Here is a 20,700-nt window from a genome sequence, read left to right as displayed (position 1 = left end):
TCCAACTTGGCACTTATTGACTGCATACAGTTGGCTGGGATAGGCTCCAGCACCCCTGCACACCTTGCGAAGATAAGCAGTACCAACAAAAGTTTTTTTAAATAAAAACTCAAGACTACAAATCGAAAGTTAAGTTGAATTTTGAAGAAATGTCCACTTTAAGGACCACTGTCCCGCCCTTAAAGGCTAAAATACATTTATACATATAACATATATTTATATATAAATATATTTGTCTTCTCAGCGAGGCAAAAAGCAGCCAAGTGCAAATGACAAGATGTTGCAGTGGTTTGATTTCTGTCCACTTGAATACTTCTGGTAAACAATTCCTTTTCTCCAAGTATTAGGTCAGGGATGGGTTTCGAACCGTGAACTGAGAGGAACATTTGGAATTTTTATGAGTAATATGGACTATTGAATCTGGCTTTGGACACCCCTCACAAAAGACGGCCCATAAAAATGTGTTTGTCTTTTTACAAAATACTATGTTACATTCACAAATACTTGTTTAGCCTGTAACTCTCCATTTTAATATTGTTAATTTAACATGTTTTTTTTCTTTTTTTCTGATCAGATTAAAAAAAAACTCTCCAAAATGGCGGTTCCATTGCGTTTAATATATACATATACAGTTGTACCTCTACTTACAAAATAGATTGGTTCTAAGACTGAAAATTTCGTAAGTAGTGTATTTTATATGTAAATGTGCTAATTTGTTCCATGGTTGGCGACTTCATTGCGTTTAATATATACTTATAAAGTTGTACCTCTACTTCCGAAATGAATTGGTTCCAAGACTTTTCTCCTAACTTGATCATATTGTAAGTAGACGTCTACTTTATATGTAAATTCTCTAATTTGTTTCATGGTCTTCACATAACTACCAACTAAACCCTTTAAAATGGCTCAAAATGTCCCAATTTTGTATGATTTTGATGTGAGGAAACACAAAAAAATGAGAGAAGATTATAAGGAAATGATTTGTTAATGTCTTAAAGTAAATAAAATATTTTACTTTGTAGTACATTTTAAACTTTTGCGTGTGCCCTGTGTGTGTGTGTGTGTGAGAAAATGTGTCATATTGCATTTGTAGTTTTTAATCGCTAAATAAGAAAATGCATTTACTTTTTGGGTGATTTTGTAACTTGGATCGTTGTCTTATATGGAGTATTTGCATTTCAAAAATTCATAACCTGAAACTTTAATACTTGGAAGCATTCGTAAGTAGAAGTATGACTATGTTGTGTATTTTTGGCTTATATTTATCCTGTTAAAATTTCAAAACCTGACCATTTTTTTACCCAATCTCGAGCCGCTCTTTAAAAAATGAAAGTACTTTGATTTTGTAAAAAAAAAAAAAAAAAAAAAACAGGTTTGTTTACCCCTGGCCTCCAAAATGTTGTTTCTCCTTGATGGTCTTTATTCCACAATAAGATAGTTTCTGGTTCTCTATTACAAAACAAAGTGCCTGAAAGCATTAAGACTGGCTGCCCGCCGGCTTTCCGCAACGATGGACGGCGCCCCCCGTGATATGTCAACCAAACACTTATCTTTATTTAATAGTGGCGCAAAAAATAACACAACTTACCTTCAGGCACTTTTTGTACGGAGAGCACACTCCTAATGTATTTACAGATCTTACAAAAGAGTGAAAATAAATCCTTTTACAGCCGAGAGACGGAAAAAAATGACCGCAAACGCAGCGGATTGGACGCCATACAAACTGCACTGTCAATTTTAAGGTTTTCTAAAGCACATCATTAGTCAAAAGTATGAATAAGACAAAAAGCGCTAAGAGTATAATAATTCATGTGCTAATGTAACTCTTTGGAGTCAAATACTGTATTTTCTCGCATATAGGCCGTATTTTTGGCTAAAAAATGCGGACTGAATTCAGAGTGAGGCTTATATGCGCATAAATTAGACTAGAAATGCCATAATGTGAGACAATGTGGGCGATACCATAATAAAGGTTTGTCATTTTTTTTCATAATCCAATTTACTCGCATATAGGCCATATTTATGGCTAAAAAAATGCGGTCCGAATTGAGAATACGGCTTATATGCGCATAAATTAGACTAGAAATACCATAATGTGAGAAAATGTGGGAGATACGATAATAAAGATTTGACATTTTTTTGAATTACCGTATTTACTCGCATATAGGCCGTATTTGTGGCTAAAAAATGATGACTGAATTGAGAAGTACGGCTTATATGGGCATAAATTTGACTTGACATCCACGAAACTGCAAAAACTTAAGACAATGTGGGAGATATGATATTATAGGTTTGTCATTTTTTTGAATGACCATATTTACTCGCATATAAGCCGCATTTTTCAGACAAAAAAATGACTAAATCGAGGTTACGGCTTATATGCGCAAAAAAATAATGAACATGCACAAAACTGCAAGTTGACGTCGTGTGACGCAAGACAATGCGGCCGAAATGGTCATTTATTTCAAAATAGAGAAAAGATAAACAGATAAAATGCTAAACTACATTTATTTTGAAGTCTATTAATGAAATTCAAGAAAAAAAAATGAACTGTATTTTGCCTATTTGAGGAAAAAAACGGACTTAGTTGCTACTTTATGGTTGCCTTGTAGAAAAAGCCAAGACACAAAATGGACTCCCCCGAGATTTAGAAAACACACTTTACTGAAAAGTTGATTGCCAAAAATTGTATGGAATGCATTTTTTTTTTTGCACAAGACGGACTTGACTGATGTTTTACGTCGTCACAAAAAATGCATACTTTAAAGACAGAGATATTGCAAACATTAGCATACTCTGAAAACACTGAAAAATGGAACAAGGCTTCAAAATGTGAGCGACTAAATTCTCTCAAAAATGTATTTGGAAAATCCTTCCAAAAAGAAATTGGCAGGATTTTGTGATATTTTTCTCCTGCAGTGTTGTCTTCTTATCTCTCAGCCACTTTTAGCGTATTTATTCATACGTTTTCTTTTCCTCACATAGGTCGCAAAGGGTGCTAGAGCCCATCCCGGCTAACTTCAGGCACCTGAATTAGTGGGCAGCCACTTTTAAGGAGACAAACAACCAATCACAGGTAGGAACAATTTTGAGTCCTTAACCAGCTAGCTTAGCATGTTTTTGGGATGTGGGGCGAAACAGGAGTACCTAGAGAAAACCCACAAAGGCCCGGGAAGAACATGCATACTCCACACAGGTGGACTGACCTGGATTCGAACCCAGAACTTTTGAACTGTGAGCCCAACCCGCTAATCACTCACTTGCTAGGTCTAATCTATCCAATTGGTTGAAGCATAGGTGTCAAAGTGGCGGCCCGGGGGCAAAATGTGGCCTGCCCTATCGTTTTGTGCGGCCCGAGAAAGTCAATCATGATCATCTGTTTAAGGATCAAATTAAAATGATAGATAATGATGTATATTAAATTTCATTATTTTCCTCCTTTTGAATCAATAATTGACTTTTTTAATCCATTTTTTCTGTGTTTTTAGTTCAAAAATGATTTTGTAAAATCTAAAAATAAATTTAAAAAAAATCTAAAATAAACATATTTTAGATCTATAAAAAACTGAATAGTCAGGTCTTTTAATCCAGGTCATTTAATCCATAATTGTTATTTTTAAATCAATTTTTCTGTGTTTTTAGTTCAAAAAATCATTTTGTAAAATCTAAAAATATATTTAAAAAAAACTTAAATGAACGTTGTTTTATATCTCTAAAAAACAGAATATTCAGGGCTTTTAATCCACTTCTTTTAATCCATTTATAATAAAAAAAAAATGTAAATATTCTATCTAAAAAGGCCCACATAAAGTCAAGTTAACCATAAACCAAGCAAGCAAGCCGAGTCTTGGCAACCTTCAGTTAAAGTGTAAGCGGCGTTATTAACGAATGAAAGACATGCCGTCCCTCCGAGAAGATTTTGACAGGCTGTAGCTTGCCTTGTGATAGACAAGGTGGCATGATAGGTGTCGAGAAGCCCCGCCCCCCTCGCCTGCGGTCGCCTGCGGTGGCCATCCTCCAAATGGATGCGCTTCATTTTTTTTCTCTCGCCCAGTCGTAATATCGGCACGGACTTCCCAGAGGGGAAAAAACGCCGCTCTATTAAAACTCTCCATCCTTATTTTATTTTTTTATTTTTATCTCGGGCGACCCGCCAGAGGCCCCCGGGTGTCTCTCAACCTCGACGCCGCCTCGCCGAACGTCCGTTCGTTGGACTCTGGGGTTTTTCGGACGAATGGTCCCGTGGGGATCCACCCTAGTGGAGTATCTGCCAGGAATGTCAAGATATCAAAAAAGAAGCATCAAATATGGAGTGTTTCTCTTTTCGGGAATGTCTGTTTGGCATTTTCAGGTTTTGGCTACCGCTCATGCCCATCGGCGACCAATCCTGTTCAACTAAGAGACGCTAATTCGTCATTCCTGTGGTCACGCTGGCGGTTTGTCCTAAAAATCATTAAAACCATTTTATCGATAACTCGGACTAACTGGCGACCACTCTGTGCTACAGCGGACTGGCGACCAATCCTGGGTGTAGTCTTCCTTTCGCCCCAAGTCAGTTGGGTTAGGCTCTGGCAATTTCTGCAACCCTTTGGAGGATGGGCGGTAGAAGGTGAATGAATGAGTGAATGGATGAGTGAATGGATGAGTGAATGAGTGAATGGATGAGTGAATGAATGAGTGAATGGATGAGTGAATGAATGAGTGAATGAATGAGTGAATGAATGAGTGAATGGATGAGTGAATGGATGAGTGAGTGAGTGTGTGAGTGGGTGAGTGAGTGAGTGAGTGAGTGAGTGAATGGGGAGAGTGAGTGGCGACCAATCTAGGGCGTTTAATTATTATTAAATACGATAAATACGATTAATTAAAATGGAATTTATAGTGAGGAAAATGTGGTACATATTAATATATTCATTCATTTTCTGAACCGCTTATCCTCACAAGGGTCACGGGGGTGCTGGAGCCTATCCCGGTGTACACCCAGAATCAGTGGCTGGCCAATCACAGAGCAAGAAGAGACAGACAACCAATCACTCCTAGCTTGGGGCAATTTAAAGTGTCCAATTAGCCTAGCTAGCATGTTTTTGAAACCTGGGAGGAAACTGGAACACCCAGAGAAAACCCACACAAGCCTGGGTAGTGAGGATCCACCCACCCTGGCCAAATCCCATATTTCCAAAAAATATTCAAATATCCGTCCTGTTAAGTCGAGTGGTTGAAAGTGAAGGAATAAATTAGTTTATTTACATATTAATGAGCTACTTTTGAAATGACTAATCTGGCCTCTAATCGGATTATTTTAGAGTAACATGCCTTGGATATACACACTTACACAAATATACATATACTCACAAATACACGTGTCTATGTGGTTATGGAAATATATTTGTAGTTATTGAGGTTATCACTTTACAACTAAATGATGATACATTAGCATAAAAGCCTTTGGCTCTTGAGGCCATGTCATTAGTCAAACAAATCATGGGATTTCACAAATGTTATCATTTGCATTCATATTTACTTTCCGGTAGCGGCGGCTAGACCGCCGCGGCTCGCCGCTAAAGACCAGCGGGCGTTTCAAAAATAAACCAACGAACGTACGCTCTGTGTTCTTATGGACGACGGGCAAAAGGGCCGATTATCATCTCACGTCGGCAAATTGACGAGCGTCTCCACGGAAGCGTTGCCGACCTTCGCGGGTCAACGAGCATAAACGAGACGGCTCGCCCGCCAACAAAAAAAAAAAAAATGTCCGCCGGCGGGGCGTAAAGAAAATATATTGGCTGGCAACGGAGATAAGATGACTTATTTCATCGTGTAGAAACACCGGCATCGGAAAAATAGCGAGGCGGCAACCGGGGGCGCCGGTGGCAACGTGTCTTTCGTGAGACGGTTGACTCTTTAACATAGTGTCTGTATCTTTAAAAAATATATATTTATATATACATTGAAGAGGAAATGTTGGATTTTTTTTTTACTGGATCAAAAAACGTGAACAAACATAGTGAATTATTTTGGGGCAATAAGATCCTTCAATTCAATTAATTCATTCGTTTTCTGTACCATTTATCATCACAAGTTTCATGGGGGGGTGCTGGAGACTATCCCAGCTGATTGACAATAGCCAATTGCAGCACATGATGAGACAGGCAACCAAATTACTCATCAAGGGCAATTTAGCGTATGATTAGCTTAGCATGGATGTTTTTAGAAATTTTGTCAAAGTGGCGGCCCGGGGGCCAAATTTGGCCCGCCGCATCATTTTTTTGCGGCCCGGGAAAGTAAATCATGAGTCCCGACTTTGTGTTTTAGGGTCAATTTCAAATGAAAAGTATAGATGTTTATTATATTACCTGATTTTTCCCCTTTTTTAATGAATAATTGTCATTTTTTAATGATTTTCTTCTGTTTTTAGTTCAAAAATCCTTTTGTAAAATCTAAAAATATATTTTAAAAAAGGCTAAAATAAACATAGTTTTAGATCGATAAAAACTGAATATTCCAGGGCTTTTAATCGAGTTCTTTTAATCCATTTATATACAAAAAATAAATATTATAACTACAATGGTCTAACACCCTTGCTCTAGCCTAAAAAATACATATATAAATTAAATATAAATTTGCAACCACACTGTCACCCTAACGGGAATCGAACCCACGATTGCTTACAGGCACCAGACCAAGGGGATACCCTAAATTGGTAGCAAGCCAATCACAGAACACAATGAGACAACCAATCACTCATAGCTAGGCCAATGTAGCATGCAATTAGCTTAGCATGCATGTTTTTAGAATGTGAGAGGAAACCGGAGTACCCGGAGAAATCCTACGCAAGCCCGGGGAGGGATCTCACGTGGGATCGAACCCTTTGAGGCCGAAACGCTAGCAGCTTGAGTATATCGTGGATTTAACTTGACTTTTGAAATGAACAAGATAAGATTTGACTTTGTTTTTTTGAAGAAGTAGAACCCGTGTAGCAACCAAGACGGGCTTTATCAGCGTGACCCAGATAGTCGGTCGTCAGGCACTGCAGAACTCGTGCCTGCACCACTAAGTCGTGCCCAGCTAAGAAAAAAAATGAAAAAATAAGCTAAAATATGTATTGTGCAGTGCTACCTCAGCTCCACCAGACCTTGCCGTCTCTCCCCGGAGACTTCCCCGGCAACTGAAGACAATCCTGTTACCGCGGCAGCGGAAAATAACTTCCCCGGGTTTTGCACGAACATGCTTAAGGTGGCTTTTCTTGCTCTGAAATTACGAAGAGTCACCGCGGAGACAAAATGGTGGTCCAAGACCATTTTGACTCTCGACCAAAGATCGAATATACCTCTACTTACAAAATCTAGGTCACCTATTGATTTTGTAAGTAGAGGTACCCTCCACTAATCAAATATCGAATATGCCTCTACTTACAAAATCCAAGCAATCCAGCAATTCATTTTGTAAGTAGAGGCATATTTGATATTTGATCAGTGGAGGGACCTCTACATACAAAATGAATGGCACCAATTCATTTTGTAAGTAGAGGTTAGAGTAGGGAACCTCTACTTACATACAAGTATAAGTATCGGTTAGAATAGGGAACCTCTACTTACTTTTTGTAAGTAGAGGTTAGAGTAGAGAACCCCTATTTACATTTTGTAAGTAGAGGTTAGAGTAGGGAAGCTCTACATACATTTTGTAAGTAGAGGCATATTCAATATTTGATTAGTAACATTCCTCTACTTACAAAATCCAAGTCACCAATTCATTTTTTTAAAGTAAAGATTCCCTACTCTAACCTCTACTTACAAAATGAACTGGTGACTCGGATTTTGTGAGTAGAAACATATTTGATATTTGATTAGTAACTTTTTTTGTAAATAGAGGTTAGAGTATGGAACATTCACTTACAAAACGAATGGCACCAATTCATTTTGTAAGTAGAGGTTCCCTTCTCTATCCTCTACTTACAAAATGAATTGATGGCTTGGATTTTGTAAGTAGAGGCATATTCAATATTTGATTAGTAACATTCCTCTACTTACAAAATTTTGTAAGTAGAGGTTAGAGTAAGGAACCTCTACTTACAAAATGAATTGGTGATTTGGATTTTGTAAGTAGAGGTTCCCCAATATTGCCTCACTGGCTTCCATTGGTGGGAATAGAAGCCCAATTGACTCTTAACTAGGAGGCTGGCAGCAATCAAATCAACTGAGTTGGACGTCTATCAATGCTAACCAATTAGCTAACTGCATTAAATGCTCTCATCTAAACACAGGTGCCCTACGATTGGCTGGCCATCCACACACCCCTAAACCATGCATGCTAGGCTAATTATATGCTAAACTGTGCCAAGCTATGATTGATTTGTTGTTTGTCCCCTTCTTCCATAAGATTGTCTCACCACTGGGATAGTCTCCAGCACCCCCACCCCTTTTTTTTTAGGATAAGCGCTTGGGAAATGACTGTATACCAAACAATTTGCGTTGGTAAAGACCTGAGGGAGCCCAGCCAGCGGATGTTGCCGTTAGCTCCATTTGGGCAAAAAAGATTTTTTGGTGAATAATGACGGCCAATTCATGCAAATGGGAAAAAATCTAAGTGGGGAGTCGCAAGCTTGGCGGCGCACCGGCCGGCCCACTAATAAAATACGCAGACGCGTCACCCCGCCGAGCAATTTTCAGCTAAAAAGAAGATGAGAGAGAGAAAAAAAATCCCCACTCTGTAATGAAGCCCATCACTGCTTCTTTGGGTTTGTTTATTACGCCGGCCGGCGCCATCCCAGTCATACGCCGCCGCCACGCCACGCACTTCCCAAGTAGCGACTTGCAGAAATTGCTCCTATTTGCTCGCCGCTGTTGTTCATAAAATTCTGAAATATCGCACTGAGAGCGTGTTGGAAATGCGGGAAATTTGGGGAAAATAGCTTGATTGGAAGCTTCTTCTCAAATGATTGTTATTAAAATTGGATTATGGGCTCTGTGGAAATAAATAACAGTTTAAAATAATAATAATAATCCTCCTATAGTGAATTACAGATAATGGAAAGGAATACATACCACTGGACGAAAAAAATATGGTGTCAAAGTGGCGGCCCGGGGGCCAAACCTGGTCCGCCGCATCATTTTGTGCGGCCCGGGAAAGTCAATTATGACTTTGTGTTTTAGGATCAAATGAAGAGTATAGATGTATATTAAATTTCCTGATTTTCCCCCTTTTAAATCAATGATTGTCATTTTTTTAATCCATTTTTTTCTGTTTTTAGTTCAAAAGTCATTTTGTAAAAAAATATATATTTTAAAAATGCTCAAATAAACATTGTATTAGATCTTTAAAAAAACAGAATATTCGGGGCTTTTAATCCATTTATAAGAAAAATCAAAATATTATATCTAATAGAAAAATTAGGAATTAGGATTATAGAAATAAATAATAATCCTCCTACTGTGAATTACAGATAATGGAAAGCAATACAATACTACTAGACATGGAAAACATTTTTGTCCATTTTCATTGTATTTTTCAGTTATTTTTATGAGTATTAGTTTGTATTTTTAAGAATTATTATTTTCTCCATAATTTTGGTTAGTTTTACATAATTTTAATGTCTGCCACAGTAACTTTGTTATTGTTGTTGTATGGTATCGTTGTTTTTGCATTTATGTCTTGTATTTGGTCTTTTTTAACAAAACAAAATAAAATAGCAGATGTCTCCGCGAGTTGAATGTCAAATATTGCCGTTCTATTTCAGCAGCTTGTTATCCCACAGCGTCCAATCGATTTTTCACAACGGAAGTCGACGGGAAGCCGCACCGCGCTACAACAGACGTTCTTTCTTTTAACGACCCACTACCTTTTAATGGCTACCAGATTCCATTTACTCAAAGGCACCTTCTCTTAACACACATTGCTTTTTTTGTCAATATTTACTCCGGAATTCAATGCTGATTGGGTTGGACAACCATTTTGATTGGTCGCCTTTTGTCTTTTTCAGAAATATGTTGTCAAATGAAGACATCCGGATCGGATCTTCTGACTTAAGGTTGGCATTTTTATTTAAAAAATATTTTTAAGTGCTTTTAACTGTACCACCACATCATTTACTTTACACATTATAACACACTGGTGTCAAAAGTGCGGCCCGTGGGCCAGAAATGTCCAATTATTCCACTTGACGGCCACTTTGAATTCAATACTTTACTTTTTTTTTGTCAAGAGTGCCGTGATTGGGCGCAATTTGCTCCATTTTTATTGGTCGATTTGCCCCCCCACCATCTAAACTCCGCCTCCTGAAAATGGCGCCCCCTGGAAATGTACAAAAATCATCAGGAACTGACAAAATGACCAAAAAAAACTCCGAAAACCATCAAAATTGGTCACTTGCGGTTATTATTTTTGTATTTTTTGTGATAAAATCCCGAGCGCTACTTGATATTTTTTTGGCGCCATCCTAAAAGCGAACGATGGCGCCCAAAGAATCTCGCCGGCGCTTTTTTCCCCCGTCTAATCTTCCTAATCCTCCGAGAGAGAGGATGACTCAGCGAGGCGACCTTTTGCTCAACTCTCCGTTTTTAACCCGTCTCCTGTATTTTTATTTTTATGCCTTAGCGTCACGCTGAATGAGTAATTAATGCATCGGCCTCAGCGTCCTGGGTTTGAATCCAGGTCGCTCCTCCCCCTTGGGGAATTTGCATACTTTTCCCCCGGGGCTCAAGTGGGCTTTCTTTGGGTATTCCGGTTTCCTCCCATGTCCCAAAAACATGCATGCTAAGCTAATTAGATGCTAAAATTGTGCCAAATATGAGCATAAATAGATTTTTGTGACCTGTGATTGGCTGTTTACTGTTTGCCCCTCCCCCTGCTTGGTGAACAAAGTCAGCTTTGATAGGCTCCAGCACCCCCGCGACCCTTGTGATGATAAAGTGGTTAAGAATACAGTTAGTTGTGCCTCTACTTACGAAATTAATTGGTTTAGACATTTTTTTGTAAGTTGAAAAATTTGTAAGTAGCGCAGTACTTTATATGTAAAAACTCTGAAATAAAATAAAAACTGAATGTTTATTTTTAGCCTTTCCAAATTTAATACGTAATTTGGGTTTTTCAGTGGGTATTATCCACGTAATTTGACATCTTTCTTAACCAAATTTGTTTTATTTTGAAAGGACAACACTTTCCGAGTATTTCCTGACTGGTAAACAAGTTTAAAATAACACGAGTGAAAGTCCTTAATAAGAAAACTTTATCTTTACAACCTTTTAATCAATATACATCTTTTTTTCAGCCAATTTATTAAATGTGGGCACTTTATAGCAAAGCTTTAAATCTCATTGTACTTGTATAAAAACAACAAAAGCATTCAATTCCATTAAATCCAGTTAAAAAGTTGCAAATTATTTTGCTTTCAGATGTGATTATTCTCTTATTCTCTAATCACAATCCTGATTGGACGATGACCATTCTTTCACATTTTGAACCATTTTTAAAGCTTCACATGCACCTAAATTGACCATAAAAACATTCCCACATTACATTCAATCACTAATTCCAGGCCCCCTATTACATAATCCACCATTAACATAAAATACTCCATATAATATTTAAGATTCTTGCCACGTTGAGGCAAAATAATCCCATCTGTGCACACATTTTCCCGCGTTTTGGCGTCAAGACATCATTCCGACACCCACGCGGTGACATGAATGCAACCCTAACCCGCCAGTCCACCCAAACATTGCGAGTCACACGCGCGATAAATAATAAACAAAACCTGGGTAAAAAGATGACGACTACGGCAGAAAAAATTAAAAAGTAGCCATATTTGACCTGGAAAAAATGAATAATTTAATGTGTATATCACACAAACCCACGTTTTAGGGGGATTTTGCTTCGGGGCTTTAGCGCCATCTAGGGATAGTCCATGGGAATGTGCGTTGACGGAGATTGACGTCCAATATTTTTGGAAAAAAGCCGAGTTGATGGAAAGTGATTTCCATTTTTTCTGGGTTTAAGAGAAGAAGAAATGTGTGGTCCCCGTGCTGCGTTTAAGGTCTTCATGTTAATTGTTTGGGAGGGAAAAGCGTTGAATGTAACAATGATGTTATTGCACCCCCTTGCCTCCTTCTACTTTGATGGAATGGCGTCTTTTCTGCCGGGGGAAATTCGCTCGTTAAATATTTGTCGGCTTGGAGAAATTACGGGTGCCATCTATGGGTTGTTTAGATTTTATGGATTTTTTTCGGGTCATTAGTATGCGGAGAATTCAATCTATGTAAATGAATTGAAGGCTTTAAGTAGAATGAGATTTAAAGCTTTCACAATAAAGTGCACAAATAACAACAAACAAACTGACAAATAAATAATTAATAAATTAAATAAAATGAATAAAATAAACATTTTAAATTTTGACTTGAATTCGGGTCTTTGGTTTACCGTATATTTAAGAAAAATATTTATTTTTTTGGTTATTTTAGCTCACAATGACTGAGGGGAATACTAGATTAGATTAAATTGGATTAGATTAGAGACACAGAAAAATACATTTTAGACATAAATTGGTTAATAAATAAATAAATAAATACATGAATACATTAATATATAAATAAATAAATGTGTACGAAATGAGCAAAACGATGATTTATTCATTCATTTTCTGTAGTGATTTTCCTCAGAAGGCTCGCCTGGGGTGCTGGAGTCTATCCCAGTTAATTTTGGGAACACCCTGAATCCATTGCCAGCCAATCAGAGGCCAGGTGGAGACAAACAACCTATCATTGATAGCTTATAGCACTCATAAGCGTACAATTAGCCTAGCATGCTTGTTTTGGCGATGTGGTCAGGAAACGAGAATACCCAGAGAAAAGCCACTACAGTGGTTTTAAAGTCAAACAAAACGGGGACTACTTTTTTGGGTTGTTGCTAATCTGCAGTTCCAGTTTAGTCATTTTTGGTGGACTTTAATGTAAATAAATGATCATTTAATGCTACTTCGCTGGGTGTGTTTGCCTCCTCATGGGCTGAATTTTTCTGCTGCTGTAGTTGCGACTCCCTGCTACATCTTACCACCAGGGGGAGTCATAACAGGCTGTAAAAAAATAAATACAATACACTTTCTAGCCTGTACAAAGCCTTTTAATTGCGGATAAGATTAAAAACTGATTGCAGCGAACGGCTAAATACGTGGAGGGCAAACTTTAAATTGAGCTACGTACGCTACGCACAGGGAAAACAGATGTCTTTTGTTGTTCCATTAGCACATTTCGTTTGCCACGGCGTTGCGAATATTTACACTCAAGGCGGCGGCGGCGTTGGGGAGGAGGATTTACGAGGGAGGCAGCGTCCGCTCCACCGCTCACGCCATGTAATGAACTCGGCCGGCCGACCCATTGTCCGACGTGTATATCATATTTTCCGTGAAAGAGGCGCCTTTGTTGTGGCTACGCTTGAGCGACTCGTGCAAATTGGAACGCGTGTTACGTGGCCAGTGGGCGGGGCTTCTCGGATACGGTTATTCAGAAATAGATTGATTCGTTCCCTACACTCGGCCGGAGGGCCGCTATCTCCATCTCGCACTCGCCACTGTAATTCAGTTATGTCCGATTCGGTTTGATGGGCGGGGCCAGAAAAATCTCATGTGGGCCGGACTTATTTATTTTTGGACCAAAAAAAATGTCACTTTCTTGTTTTTTGGTGACTTTAACGGTAGCCAATGAGCTCGTAGGCCACCTTTAAATGGCGCAACATGCTAACAGGAAGTGACCCATAAATACCCAAAAATCAGTAGAGTACTAAAACCAAAAAATGTACCAAAAAATCTGTCACAATTGATTGAATTTCATTTTTTATCATAACACTGCCAAGACCGTCTTGTTTATTGTTAGCAATTTTGTATCATGCAATATTTAGAGAGTGCATACATCTATCCACACAGTTTTATGTAACTGTTATTTATGTATGTCTCCTTGTTTTTGTAGATTTTTTTCCCTCTACTGTTGTTGTATTATTGATTTTATCTTGTGTGTTTTTAACATCCACCTGCGCCAGGGACTAAAAATGGAAACTAGCCTTTGGCTATTATCTTGTATATTTACATGTATATGTTCTTTAATATGGGTGATGAATTTTCTACGACCGTATTTTCTCGCATATAAGCCGTGTTTGTAATTTTTAAAAAATCCAGGGTAAGGCTTATATGAGCACAAGACTTACAGCGTTACTATACTCTTTTTCACCAGTAGTTATCGGTAAAGTAACATTTACTATTTGTGGGTTATTTTCTGTTTTGCAGTAAGAAAACAACCATTACTGGATGAATCAATTCCTTTAAGATATTGACCCTAATAATGCACTTTTGATTCATACAGTGTATCAGAAAATACAAAATGTGATGATTTTTCTTAATATTTTCCCTTCAAAGTAAGATATCTGTACTCCCTATTAAAACCATGAATATGGAGGTGAAAATTGGGAATCAGGGGGCGGCTTATACGGGGGAAATTGTTAAATTTAACCATTTTAAGGAAATTTTAAGGGTGCGGCTTATATGCGAGAAATTGTACAAATCTAACATTTTAAGGGTACGGCTTATATGCGAGAAATTGTTAAATTCAACCGTTTTTTAGGCTATTTTAAGGGTGCGGCTTATACGTCAAAAATTGTAAAATTAATCAGTTTTGAGACAATTTAATGGGTGCGGCTTATATGCGAGAAATTGTTAACTTCAACCATTTTAAGGCTATTTTAAGGGTGCGGCTTATATGCGAGAAATTGTTAACTTCAACCATTTTAAGGCTATTTTAAGGGTGCGACTTGTACGTCAAAAATTGCAAAATTAAACCGTTTTGAGACAATTTAATGGGTGCGGCTTATATGCGAGAAATTGTACAAATCTAAAATATTAATGGTGCGGCTTATACGCAAGAAATTGTTAAATTCAACCATTTTAAGGCAATTTATAGGGTGCGGCTTATACGTGAAAAAATGTAAAATTAAACCGTTTTGAGACAATTTAATGGGTGCGGCCTTATATGTGAAAAATTGTCAAATTCAACCCTTTTATGGCAATTTTAAGGTTGTGTCTTATACCCAAGAAAAATAATCCCGGAAAATTCCTTAAAAATCATATTGGAACTGACCCCAAACTGCCTCCGAAATGACCCGCAAAAAACCCAAACCCCAATGGTGCCTTCAAGACACGGCGCGGCATAAATGAGATATTTTGGCGAATGCCAGAAGTTGAACGGTGAAATCAGCGCCCAGACTTGGAAGCGCCTAGCTTGCTCGCTCTCGGCCTCACGGGGTCATGTAAACATCAATTTCCTAATGGCCCACTCGTGTGAATCACCAGCAGCGAGTCCAAAAACGCCGCCCAAAAAATAATAATAATAAAAAACTAGAAGCCAGGACACACGCAGGCAAATGAAACAAGCCAAGATGGCGCAGAAGGTCAATGTAGAGGTCAGAGTGCAACAAGACTCATCATGACTCGTACGAGTCATGCGGTAAACATCAAATTGAAAGGATTTGGTCTTTGGCCTTGTCCTTATTCATGCCTGCATTTGTGGCAAAAAGATTTGAACACAAATTCTGGCATTATCAAAAATTAATACTTTAATAAAAGTCAAGTTCAAGGTCAACGACCTGTTTATTTTTCGTTATTCAAATTTTTTTGGTCCGGCAATAATGTCAGATTCAATAAATTTACTTACTGAGTGCAATATGCTTTATTTATGACAATAAGTCAATCGGTATCGTAAAATCCTTCAAACAATCTATATTATTTGAGTTAAGAGTTTATTTATTTAACAGAAGGATGTTTTTCATATTCAACAAGGTTAACATACCTTATGTGGGACACGTTATGCTATATAGAGAAATCATATCCATTCCATCCAATATTTACACTTTTTCTCTCCATTCTTTGGGACTAAAAAGAAAAATAAGAAATGATTTTACTCTTTATTAAAATATGGAATGAATGAGCAGTTTTGTTTGATCCTTTTGGATTTGTAAGAAAATGTGGCTATTAAAAGTTTACAATGAATTTGGACACTTGAGTTTACAAGCTGATTAAAAACACAATGTCCACTTAAAGCGCATAATGGCATCTAATCTCTTCTTTAATGACATACTTAATTGAGCACAGTGTCTGCAGAGGGACCCCAACTTTCAAAAATTACGGCGCTCGTCCTTTTTTACGGCGCCCGTGTGGCTTTTCTCTTCTTTTTTTTTTAAGTGTACGCCAAATGGTGTGTTGCGCAATTCAAAGCCACCATTAAATTTTCATAATCTCCCGCAAGAACAAAGTCGCCTCCTTTGGAACAAAATGCAAAGGTAGATTGTTGGATTATATGGCTTTATTTTGCAAAAAAACGTGGTGGAAATTGGAGATGGAAAGATTGTGGTGGCGTATTTTGCGGAGTATAAGTCGCGCCTGATTGAATTTTTTTTGCCTAGACTAAAAATAAAAACAAACAGGCTTTTGGAAAATATATACAAATATATATATAAAAACTTTAAAAAGATCAGTTGCAGGTCTATGAAAAACCTGATACTTCAATCTGAATGAGGGGCGTTTCCCTCTTAAGCCACGCCTACAAAACCCTGGTCGAAAATCCTGCTTTTGGAGGAAAATAGACTTTAATAGTCCTTTAATAGAAAGTAAACAAGCTAGTAAGAGTGAATTAGCACAAGCAAATAGTATGCATATTTTGTTTTTAGACAATTTTATAGCTAACTAGTGTTAGCAGGGCTATAAGTTAGCTTTTCTACCTTTTTTAGCAAAGAATGAAGATCCATTAAAAATGTTGGGTCTTGAATTTGAAAGTAAACAAGCTAGCAAGCGCGATTTAGCACAATTGGATAGCATGTATGTCTTGTTTTAAGACAATTTGGTGGCTAACTGGTGCTAGCATCACTTAAAGTTGGCTTTTTGCCTTTCATAGCGAATAATTAAGTTATTATAAATGTTGGCTGAATTAGAAAGTAAACAAGCTAGCATACGTGAATTAACATAAGCTAATAGATTCTCTGTTTTGTTTTAAGGAAATTTAGTGGCTAACTGGTGCTAGCATCACTTAAAGTTGGCTTTTGTGCCTTTTATAGCGAATAATTAAGTTGTTATAAATGTAGGCTGAATTAGAAAGTAAACAAGCTAGCATGCATGAATTAGCATAAGCTAATAGCGTGTCTGTTTTGTTTTAAGACAATTTAGTGGCTAACTGGTGCTAGCATCACTTAAAGTTGGCTTTTGTGCCTTTCATAGCGAATATTTAAGTTATTATAAATGTTGGCTGAATTAGAAAGTAAACAAGCTAGCATGCGTGAATTAGCATAAGCTAATAGAGTGTCTGTTTTGTTTTAAGACAATTTAGTGGCTAACTGGTGCTAGCATCACTTAAAGTTGGCTTTTGTGCCTTTCATAGCGAATATTTAAGTTATTATAAACGTTGGCTGAATTAGAAAGTAAACAAGCTAGCATGCGTGAATTAGCATAAGCTAATAGCTTCTCTGTTTTGTTTTAAGACAATTTAGTGGCTAACTGGTGCTAGCATCACTTAAAGTTGGCTTTTCCGCCTTAGCAAAGATTGAAGTTATTATAAATGTTGCCTGGTGAATTTGAAAGTAAACAAATCAGGAAGAATCTGAGATACTCGCATTTGATTGGCTGAAATAGTAACGCCATTGCGCCCCTATTTCCGTTGGTCTTGTGACTACACATCCGAAAAATGAAATTGATTTCCAATTTATTAGGCAAGATTCTTTGCGAAAATGGTGGCGGGCCTTGAAATACCAAACGCAAATAAGGCCACGCCCCCTGCCGCTTCCTTTGAAATTGCCTCCATACCTTTTTTTTGCCAATACCACTTAGGAAATAAAAAAAAATATCAGGATAGAAAACATTGTGATTAAGATCCCCGTCCGTCTGTATTTGCCGTTCCGACCTCGTCACTCACCCCAATCACCGCCGCCATTGTACAAATATTTGTCTCCATTTTTTTTCTCTCCTCCATCTTGACTTTTACGAGTTTTGGAGGAAAGACTTTTCGATTTCAATTCCATTTGCGACCAGTTGACGTTGCGGTTACTTTGCAAACTTGTGTTCTGTCTACACGTACACTTGAAAATACGTTTTTTCTTAACGCGGGTGTTTCGCCGTCTTTGAGCCTCCCACCAGGCGGGATTCAGAAAATGACGAGTGGAATCCGTGGGAAGCAAGATGTTGGCCTTCTCCAATTTTCTTGCCAATTTAGGCACTTTCCCCAAACACTTGAATTCCACCCGCGAAAAAACGGTAAAGCTGGACATGGTTGATCGCTAATGTGCTTTTTAGTTGGGCCAGAAAAAAATAGGAAGTGTTTTGATGGATACACTAATTCCTCCATTATCACTTCAGTGGTACCTTGAGATACGAGCTTAATGCGTTTCCCGGGAATGAGCTTGTATGTTGATTTACTTGTAACTCAAATGAAGGTTTCCCATAGAAATGAACTAAAAACAAATTAATTAGTTCCAACGCTCTGAAAAAAGACCAAAAACTGGGTTTTGGATTGGAAAAACATTTTTATTTGTTCTAATTGGCCATCTATTACCAAAGTCACAAATAACTTGTGGTTTAATAGTGCTAAAATGTTTTTAACAGTTCTAAAATTTGACGGATTTTGCGAAGGGAGACTTTTTGCACGGCAACGCGCTAGTAACATAACAACAAATTTAATTGAACTTGAATTTCTATGCAGATACACTCAAAAATAAGTTTAAAATAACCTTGCACTAAACTTAATTGTAATTTTATTTGAAATTCTGATACCTTTCTTGGCTCTATTGGCTCCGCCTCCACCCTGACTTTCAGATTTGACCTATCGAGGGTTGTTTGCTTTTGTCTTCCCTTTAAAATATTCCCAAAATGGTGCACACAAATGTCCTTAAAATATCATAACATACAACCACTAGCCAACAAGAAGTAGTGTAAACTCCGCTCATATTAGCGAACAAGCTCCGCCCAGTGCTCGTAGAAAAATATTACATCCGAAATTTTACTCGTATCTCAAATTGCTCGTATATGGGGGCACTCGTATATCAAGATATTACTGTACTTCACAATTTTTTCTGCTATTAATTATTAAAAAAATATATATATAATTTTTTTTTTAAAAGTTCATAAAAATGTGAAAATCCACACTGAATCTTGAAAGCCACTTTTGCTATGACGACTCAGCATTGAAAAAATAAATTGTTATAATAGGGGTAACTCTACTTGGCGAATTTTTCAATTATCGCGGCTATGTTGGCTCTACATTAAGTGCGATATTCGAGGGATTACTGTATTTGACTTTTCTCCATCCAATGTTGCCAACGCGACATTTTTAAAGCGGCGGCGATAATGCTAATGGCCGTAATGGCGTCGCTAATCCAATTATATAGCTATTCTATTACCAGGAATGACAGCGTTTCGCTTTAATGGGGTATTAGTGCGGGGGTGGGCTGGGTGGCCGTGCCCAGGGGTTGCCGTGGTTACAGTCACAAAGCTGCAATTAAGTGAAAGATAAACGGAAATTTGACACCCACACGCCGTGCTCAATCAAGATCGCCGATATTTAGCCCAGTGTTTCAACGCCGCTTGGAAATAAACGCGTAAAAAAAATGGAAGGAAGGAGTTGACGGATGATGAAGAAAAGCAAAAAAAAATAGAGGAGAGGAAAGTGATGAGGTGATGAGACCATCTTTTAGAAAAATCTTATTTCCCATGAGCGTCTGTGTCAAAAACACTGCAGGACTCTGCTGACTTCAACTAAAAAGAATAAGATGAAAAGAAATAAAAACAGCTCAATTATTAACAAAAACACAATGTGACAATTGTTGCATGCCATTCATTATCACCAAAATACTACGTGTAATGATCTTTGTTAAGATTTTCCCCTTCAAAGTAAGACATTTGTACTCCCTATTAAAACTATGAATATGGAGGTAAAAATTGTGAATCAATGGGCGGCTTATATGAGAGAAATTGTCAAATTCAACCAATTTATGGGTGTGGCTTATACGTGGAGGCGGCTAATATGTGAGTAAATACAGTACTTCATGTTCACTGGTTGCCCGGTGTTGATTTTTTAAGCGACTTCCTTATTTTGGCTTTAAAGCACTTAAAGATGGAACCGCTTTCAGCCCGCAGGTCTCTGTTTGACAACCCTGAGAATACCATATTTTTTCATATTTACCTGTGAACACGTTTAATGCATTTGGACACAAATTAACAGAAATAAATTCAGTTTATCCTTGTGTTCACAGGTGTGGCAATCATCACCGCTTGACAATTTCATGGTCATAAAAAGGGCAGAAGGAAGGAAATGGCAAAGTGCTTCCAATCATGGAGAATCCCAATTGAATAAGGTAAGGAAAGTCATTTCTCATCTTGACGTTTCTCTGCGTGGAAATGAGAAACACGCTTGAGAGTTCTAGTGTTTTTTTTTTTTTGTCATCCGGATAGATGCAAGCGTGCACAAATATTCATTAATGACTCATTTACTTGGCACTTAATAGTAGTAGTAGTTGCAGTAGTAGTCACAATAGTAGCAGTAGTAGTCGCAGTAGTTGTCACAATAGTAGCAGTAGTAGTCGCAGTAGTAGTCACAATAGTAGCGGGAGTAGTCGCAGTAGTAGTCACAATAGTAGCGGGAGTAGTTGCAGTAGTAGTTGCAGTAGTAGTAGTAGTTGCAGTAGTAG

At 37.7% G+C, this 20,700-nt stretch overlaps 1 long non-coding RNA gene across 1 annotated transcript in view; it reads left to right on the top strand.

The window, feature by feature from the left end:
* The window catches only part of LOC144195741 (uncharacterized), a 44,264-nt gene extending 41,208 nt beyond the window's left edge, over positions 1 to 3,056 (top strand). Inside the window, exon 6 of the long non-coding RNA XR_013326154.1 lies at positions 2,986 to 3,056. This is a non-coding gene — a long non-coding RNA (uncharacterized LOC144195741). The remainder of the gene's footprint in view (positions 1 to 2,985) is intronic.
* The last annotated feature ends 17,644 nt before the right edge of the window (positions 3,057 to 20,700 follow it).

Source organism: Stigmatopora nigra, chromosome 4 (assembly GCF_051989575.1).
Source record: "Stigmatopora nigra isolate UIUO_SnigA chromosome 4, RoL_Snig_1.1, whole genome shotgun sequence".
Taxonomy (NCBI): Eukaryota; Metazoa; Chordata; class Actinopteri; order Syngnathiformes; family Syngnathidae; genus Stigmatopora; species Stigmatopora nigra.
This window is presented reverse-complemented; position numbering and strand designations above follow the sequence as displayed.